The sequence below is a fragment of the Wyeomyia smithii genome, chromosome 2 (assembly GCF_029784165.1).
Source record: "Wyeomyia smithii strain HCP4-BCI-WySm-NY-G18 chromosome 2, ASM2978416v1, whole genome shotgun sequence".
Lineage (NCBI taxonomy): Eukaryota > Metazoa > Arthropoda > Insecta > Diptera > Culicidae > Wyeomyia > Wyeomyia smithii.
The window spans coordinates 162,429,662-162,436,181 of NC_073695.1; the positions used below are offsets into that span (position 1 = coordinate 162,429,662).

Here is a 6,520-nt window from a genome sequence, read left to right on the forward strand (position 1 = left end):
ATTTTTCACAAATAAAACATGTTTCTACATCATTTCTATAACTTTTCAGGAAAGTATGTTTTATAAATTTTGTTTAAAATGCATAATCATTTCAAATTTCATACAAAATCTGAAAAAGTTCATTACGCTCACTAATACTAATGCATCGACGTGAATAGCATACCTTTTAGAACTGTCATTTATACTTGGAGCGAACAGTTGCTGTACAAGAGTTAGCAAGCCAAAGGAAATGCAATTTACAATTTCGTATCATCGCTTTTTGTGAGATGGGGCAAACAGTTTTGATATTTTTTTGAAGTTCTGCAGTACAGTAGTTTTTGAATTTATCTGTCTTAGGCAACTGAAAACTATGAATATTTAGTTAGCTACCATTTTTGCTCAGAAACTCAGTGACACCCAGGGCGACCCTTCACACCATCCCCAACAATGCTAAATCTTGTCGTATAGCAGCACCCAACAAACACCTAGCAGCAAAAGCAACTCCTGGGGTAGTGTAGGTAAAATCTCCTCCTTTTAGGTCTCCCGATAAAAAGACCCTCCTATTTTTCCCCATATTTAGTACATTCTCGTAGGCACAATTGCCCGATTTCGATTCCGACGAATCAACTGATTGTTGCAACAGTTCTTATGGGAGTTTAACAGGGGGTTTACCGATTGATCAGTATACGAAATCGGTCGACAAAAACCAACCAAATCGAGTGATTTAAGGGTGATTTCGTTCGAGCCCATATACGAAATCAGACGAAACAGGTAGATTAGTCTGGTGATGAAATTGCCTGAACCATACGAAATAGGTTGAGAAATCGGTGGATCATATTCTAAATCCAATTGAATCAGACTAAATATGCAGATTAGTAGAGCGATTATTTTAATTCAAGCATACTAAATAGGCTGATTAATCCATGTATAGAGTTGAAAAACAAACAAGTAATTTGGAAGTTAAGTTTTAATTTGACCTTATATTTTGACTTACATCACAGCCGATCCATACCTTCAGTAGCACCTCTGGACCGGGTAATCCTCCTATTAGAGTTATCGAACCAGCCGGTTGAGCTTCAGCTGTTGCTCGTACAGCCGGGGAGTTGAATGAGGGCTTTGAATCGGCTCCGATCCCGGTAACTTTTCAGTGCCCTGTCGATGAACGGTTTCTGTTCCAAGCATCTGAACAAAACAAAACAATTTATTCGGTTAAAGAATCATCAAAGGTTTCGAAATATTCAGATTGTTCTTGTTTTGGATTAATATAAAATCATTATCATTATAAAATAAATTCTCTTACTTGAGATGAAAGACAAAATAAATCTTTTTCGGAATGTAGAAATGCAACAGAAAATTTGTCTGAAAGTTAAAAACAGTTGTTTTCATCTGTGAATGATTAAAGAAGTCACATAAACGATTCATGCAACTGTGAGAAATTGTAAAATACTCAAGAATGTGTTTTTACTTACCTGAAATATATAGAATTATCCGACGAAAAATCTTATGCTGCTTCTACTCCCGGAACCATTTTGAAAAATACTACGAAATCCTATTTCGTTTGCTTACTAATCAGCATAAATTTATCATCCGATTTTACTTTATATAATAAAGCGATCTTATAACAGATTAAATTCACATCTTACGAGAACTGAATTAATTATCAAAGAAATCAGGTGACAAAAATAGTCAACATACGTGGTTTGACGAAATTGACTAATCAATATGCCGATAAGGCAATCCACGAGACAGTTGTGATCAGATGATTTCGGTCTGTTTTCAACTTATGACAGCTTTACGTATGTTCGATCGGTCGCAACTCGGATGCAACCCGGATCCAAAAGCGTGAAAAACAAATGTTATCCGATCGGTGGCTCTAGTATTGCGGGTGCCAATCCTAAATACAACAATAACAAATCACTTTTGATATTATTGCCGACATTAAAAGATTTGGTTTTGGTCGTGTTTTGGTTTTGCAGCTTGAAAAACAGCAACAATAACAAACGTACAAGCATTGAAACGTCACCCGTGGATTGCCTTATTGCACAAACACCCGATTTAGTTGATACATGCGTATAATACTATCTGTCAAAATTTTTTATCGGGCTCCTACAGTAACCCAGAGTCTATGTGTATATAGAGTCGCGCGAAGAGAAAATCTATCGTTTCGGCAACACAGTTTTTGTGCCGTTTGTTGCCAAGAACTATACAGTTCTGTTTTTCATCATGCATAAGCGAATATCATTTTTTTAAATTCTTCACAAGGTACACAGTTTTGAAAGATTACACCGATGATGTTTTGTTAAATTCAAGTGAACCAGTGTACAGGTTTAATGTTGGATTAAAATGCGTAAGTAAAACTTCGGAAAAACACATATTCTTTATTACGCTCAATTACGACACTTTTCATCCACTCCTTACATTATCACCTTGTTTATTTACATTGCGCGATTGGTACCCTCGTTTGACACTGATTTGGTTCCTTTGGTTTCATCTTTGCGGGACTCTTATTATAAACATAGACTCTGCAGTAACCAGCCCCACTGGCTTATAGCAAATTCCTTTATTTCACCAGCTCACCTCGTTTTGACCTGGAAGTGCACTAACTGCTGTCAAAACCCTTCTTTATTCGCTCGATTTTGACCCAGTTTTGACCTGCCGTGCTGCCCGAAGCGCACTGTAAAAATTGTCAGCTTCAACCCACCACCGCACGTGCTAAGTTCGTAAACAATTATCTGGCATCTCTTTCTCACTTGCGTCTTAAATGGCGATGACGTTTTATATCCTCGGCAGTTTTGCCCGCACACAGTGGAATAAAGAAATTCGCTATTACTCACCCTTATAATATCGATAATTATCGTTAACCTCAAAAAATTAACGGAAATATCGATGTCCGACATTTATCGATTAGTATCGATAAGTTTTCCATCACTCTCACCCAAAATACATCGTTAAATTTTTTTCTGGTTGTTTGACGTTAAATTGGTTCTTTTGATTTCAACTTTGCGCGACTCTATATTATAAACATAGTCTCTGTGTATCCAGCTTTCCACGAGCGGTAATTTCGGATGGATTTGTCATTTCATTTCGGTTGTCAAACTGCTAGTTCATTGGATATTTCCATTGAACTGAAATAAGTTAGATGGATTTGACACATAATGGAGGTTGTCATACTACTCGTTCAATGGATTTTTCCATTGAACTAGTATTATTATATGTCAAATCCATCCAAAAAGTAATAGTTCAATGGAAATATCCAATGAACTATATTTTGACAACCTACATTAAATGTCAAATCCATCCGCCATTACCGCTCGTGGAAAGCTGGATTGCTAGTGTTGAATTTGCATCGATGTTGACCATATCGATACAGATCGATACTATGATCGCCCATCTCGCTTATTATTGTTTTGAGGAAATAAATACAGAACTCTACAGAAATAAAAGATTTTTCTCCCAGCTCAAATCAAAATGTGGCAATATTATTAACGCCCAACGAATACGTTTGCGTTGCGTTGACGTTAATTTGACAGAAAATGTATGGGCTAACTGTCAAATTGCCGCGAACGCAGCCGCAACGTATCCATTATGTTCAGACATTTGATAGCGAATTTCTTTATTCCACTGTGTGAGGGCAAAACTACCGAGAAATAATGAAACGTCATCGCCATTTAAGATGCAAGTAAGAAAGAGATGCCAGATAACCAACGAACGATGTTTACGAACGATGTTTACGATGTTTACGAACTTAGCACGTGCGGTGGTGGGTTGAAGCTGACAAATCTTACAGTGCGCTTCGGGCAGCACGGCAGATCAAAACTGGGTTAAAATCGAGCGAATAAAGAAGGGTTTTGACAGCAGTTAGTGCGCTTCCAGGTCAAAACGAGGTGCGCTGGTGGAATAAAGAAATTCGCTATAAGCTTTTCTTTTTTCTTCTTCTTTTTCTCACACAAAGCATGGATAGTAAATGAACATTTTAGTATTGGAAAACATCAAAATGTAACTTTTTATTCCACAGTTAATCGCGAATAACTCAAAATCAAGTAATTTTAGTACCATGTAGTCTTTGGCAATGTTCTTCCCCATAAAATTTCCCAACTTTTAATGGTATTCGGTGTGCGAGAGCATTAGGTTTAGTACCCACTTTTATTGATTGAATGTCAAAGTATACTTGAAAAATCTCTTTTCCAAACGATAGAAATTTTTTTAGGAAAATAAATTGAAGATAATCAATCCGAAACGAATTTTCCCCTTGTAGTTTAGACCCTAAGGAACCTGTAAAAAAATAAAAGGATTAGGTTTCATGGAAAATTGAATAACTGGACATGTTTTTTGGATTTAACATAGGAAAAGCCGATTTTTTCAAATAAGTCATCGGGGCCAGTTGAAAACATCATTTTCTAGAGCTGCCGCCGAACAAAAGTTTGTCCGTAACACCATTTTCTATCATTTGGAGGGTAAGCCCCAGACTTGTGCAATTTTGGGATACCCTAATGGATACCCAGATGTGCAGGTTTGTCTGCAAAACGCAGGTTTTTGGAGTCCATGTGCCGAGTTTTATTGCTTCGTAGATATTTGCAGATTTTCTATGGTTCCTGCAGATTTTGCACTTTCAGCGAAATTTTGTCGAATTACGGATAGATTTTTTCAGATTAATCCGGTTTTTCGAGCAGTTGTTATCATTTTCAAAAACAACTGGTAACTCTGATTACTTTGTCAATCTTGTCAATGTGAATCAGGGTAGCAATGGGCGATCTTCGAAAAAAAATCGATTCTCCTGCATCGATTAATCAGAATTATTAAAATCGATTCATAAAAAAATCGGGCCTGAAAAATCGATTTAGCCTAAAATCGATTTTTTTGGTATAAGCTTTTTACGACCTTTTTTGGCTATATTTATGGAGATTTTGTTTTGTTTGCGTTTTCTGGTTTATCAATCATGTTCAACGAGTTTTCGTTCACAACATCTACTAACGATACGGCTTTTTTAGTTTATTGCCATCTTCTTTACCGCGTGTACTCTTTGGCGGTTTTTTTCTACTAAAAGTTTTCGCTGTCGCTCATCCCATAGACCATTTCACGAGACGTTTGTGAACTTGATTCATGAACAAAATTTTGACAGAAAGTTTGGAACCGCTGACATAATGCACGTGAAAGCATCATCAACATCAGCAGGATCCGTGACACCTGTCAGTTCGTGAAATGGTCTATTGTTTAGGATGCACTAAGAGCAATCCAAACCTGTATAATTGGGTTGTTTAGCTAATTCAAATCGTGATTTAAAAAGCGAAGGATAATGATAGAATTTTTTTTAAATCACGTTTTACTTAGAAAATTCAGATCTTTCAGATGATAGAAAAAACTGATATAGCTGAACAACCCAATTCATAAAAAAATCGGAACATCCGCAGCACAAACTCAAATAAACAAAAATGGCGAGCGCGACACCATGCTGAACAGAATGCAGCACGGCATATACACGAACATTTAATTCAACTTTTGCAATATTTGAGTTAACGAGTTGAAAAATAGGTTGAGGTAGCAAATGTGAAATAATGTTGGCTAATATCCAAAATGGTAAATTCAATATCCAATGCAATGCAAAATTTCAGCTCAATCGGAATTCAGGAGTATTTGGTCTAAATTTCACTTTCTCGACTTCTGAAGAAAAGCACAGTTTGTAATAGTTTTTTTTTTGAGCCAAATGTCTTATGCCTTTTTCACACTATAGCAGATATCACGTGATATCGCGTATCTCGAACATACATACATCTAGTTTTCACGAAAAGTTTGGAGTATGGGATTTGAAATCAAGATGAGCAATATTACATCATGTGAACGGGTTATTAGAAATGTATAAAACGTCGAGGTCGGGTGTTATCCGAAAAATCGAAATTTTACTAACTGTTCGTGAGGGCTAAACATTGAACACTACTTCTAAATAAAACTGTCAAAGTCCATTGCCACCCCAATATACACCAATCAGTTAGTAATGATTGTATACAATACATATATGTTAAACTTTCGAGGCGGTCTTGTGGTCGGTAATTTATATTCAGTTCGAGGTGCAAATTTGTCTCGTCGTTCTTTTCATCTTCGCTAGGGATGGGCGAACGGCTCACGAGACGTTCATATAAACCGGTTCTTAGAAAAGAGCGAAAGAACGAACGGCTCACGAAAAAGAACTACGGTTCTTTGGGCGCAGCAGAACTGCTTGGTTCGCGCGAACCCGAAGTTTACCGAGACAACACGAACTGTCAACGCTCGTGAATCATTGTGAACCATGAGCAGCTTTGCCAGGTATCCAGATTTAGCTGGATTATCCAGATTTTTGAACATGTATCCAGGTAAACAGCTTTGATGTCCAATTATCCAGATTTTTCATGGATGATCCAGATTTTATCCAGATTTTATTTTCTCTGTTCCGCAAAAAGGTCATCACTTAAATTTTGGCGCGAAATTTTGCAATTTTGTCACCACAAATTTTGCGTACCCCAAGACTTTTATCCGAAAAATTAACCTTTCACCCCACGAAATGACTGCC

The 6,520-nt window shown here is 36.9% G+C and overlaps 1 long non-coding RNA gene across 1 annotated transcript; it reads right to left on the minus strand.

The window, feature by feature from the left end:
• Window positions 1-530: 530 nt before the first annotated feature.
• Window positions 531-2,717, minus strand: LOC129726021 (uncharacterized). The gene is made up of 3 exons (XR_008728229.1): window positions 1,449-2,717; window positions 1,280-1,338; window positions 531-1,161 (listed from the first exon to the last, which is right to left on the minus strand). It is a non-coding gene; the product is annotated as an uncharacterized LOC129726021 (long non-coding RNA).
• Between the last annotated feature and the right edge of the window lie 3,803 nt (window positions 2,718-6,520).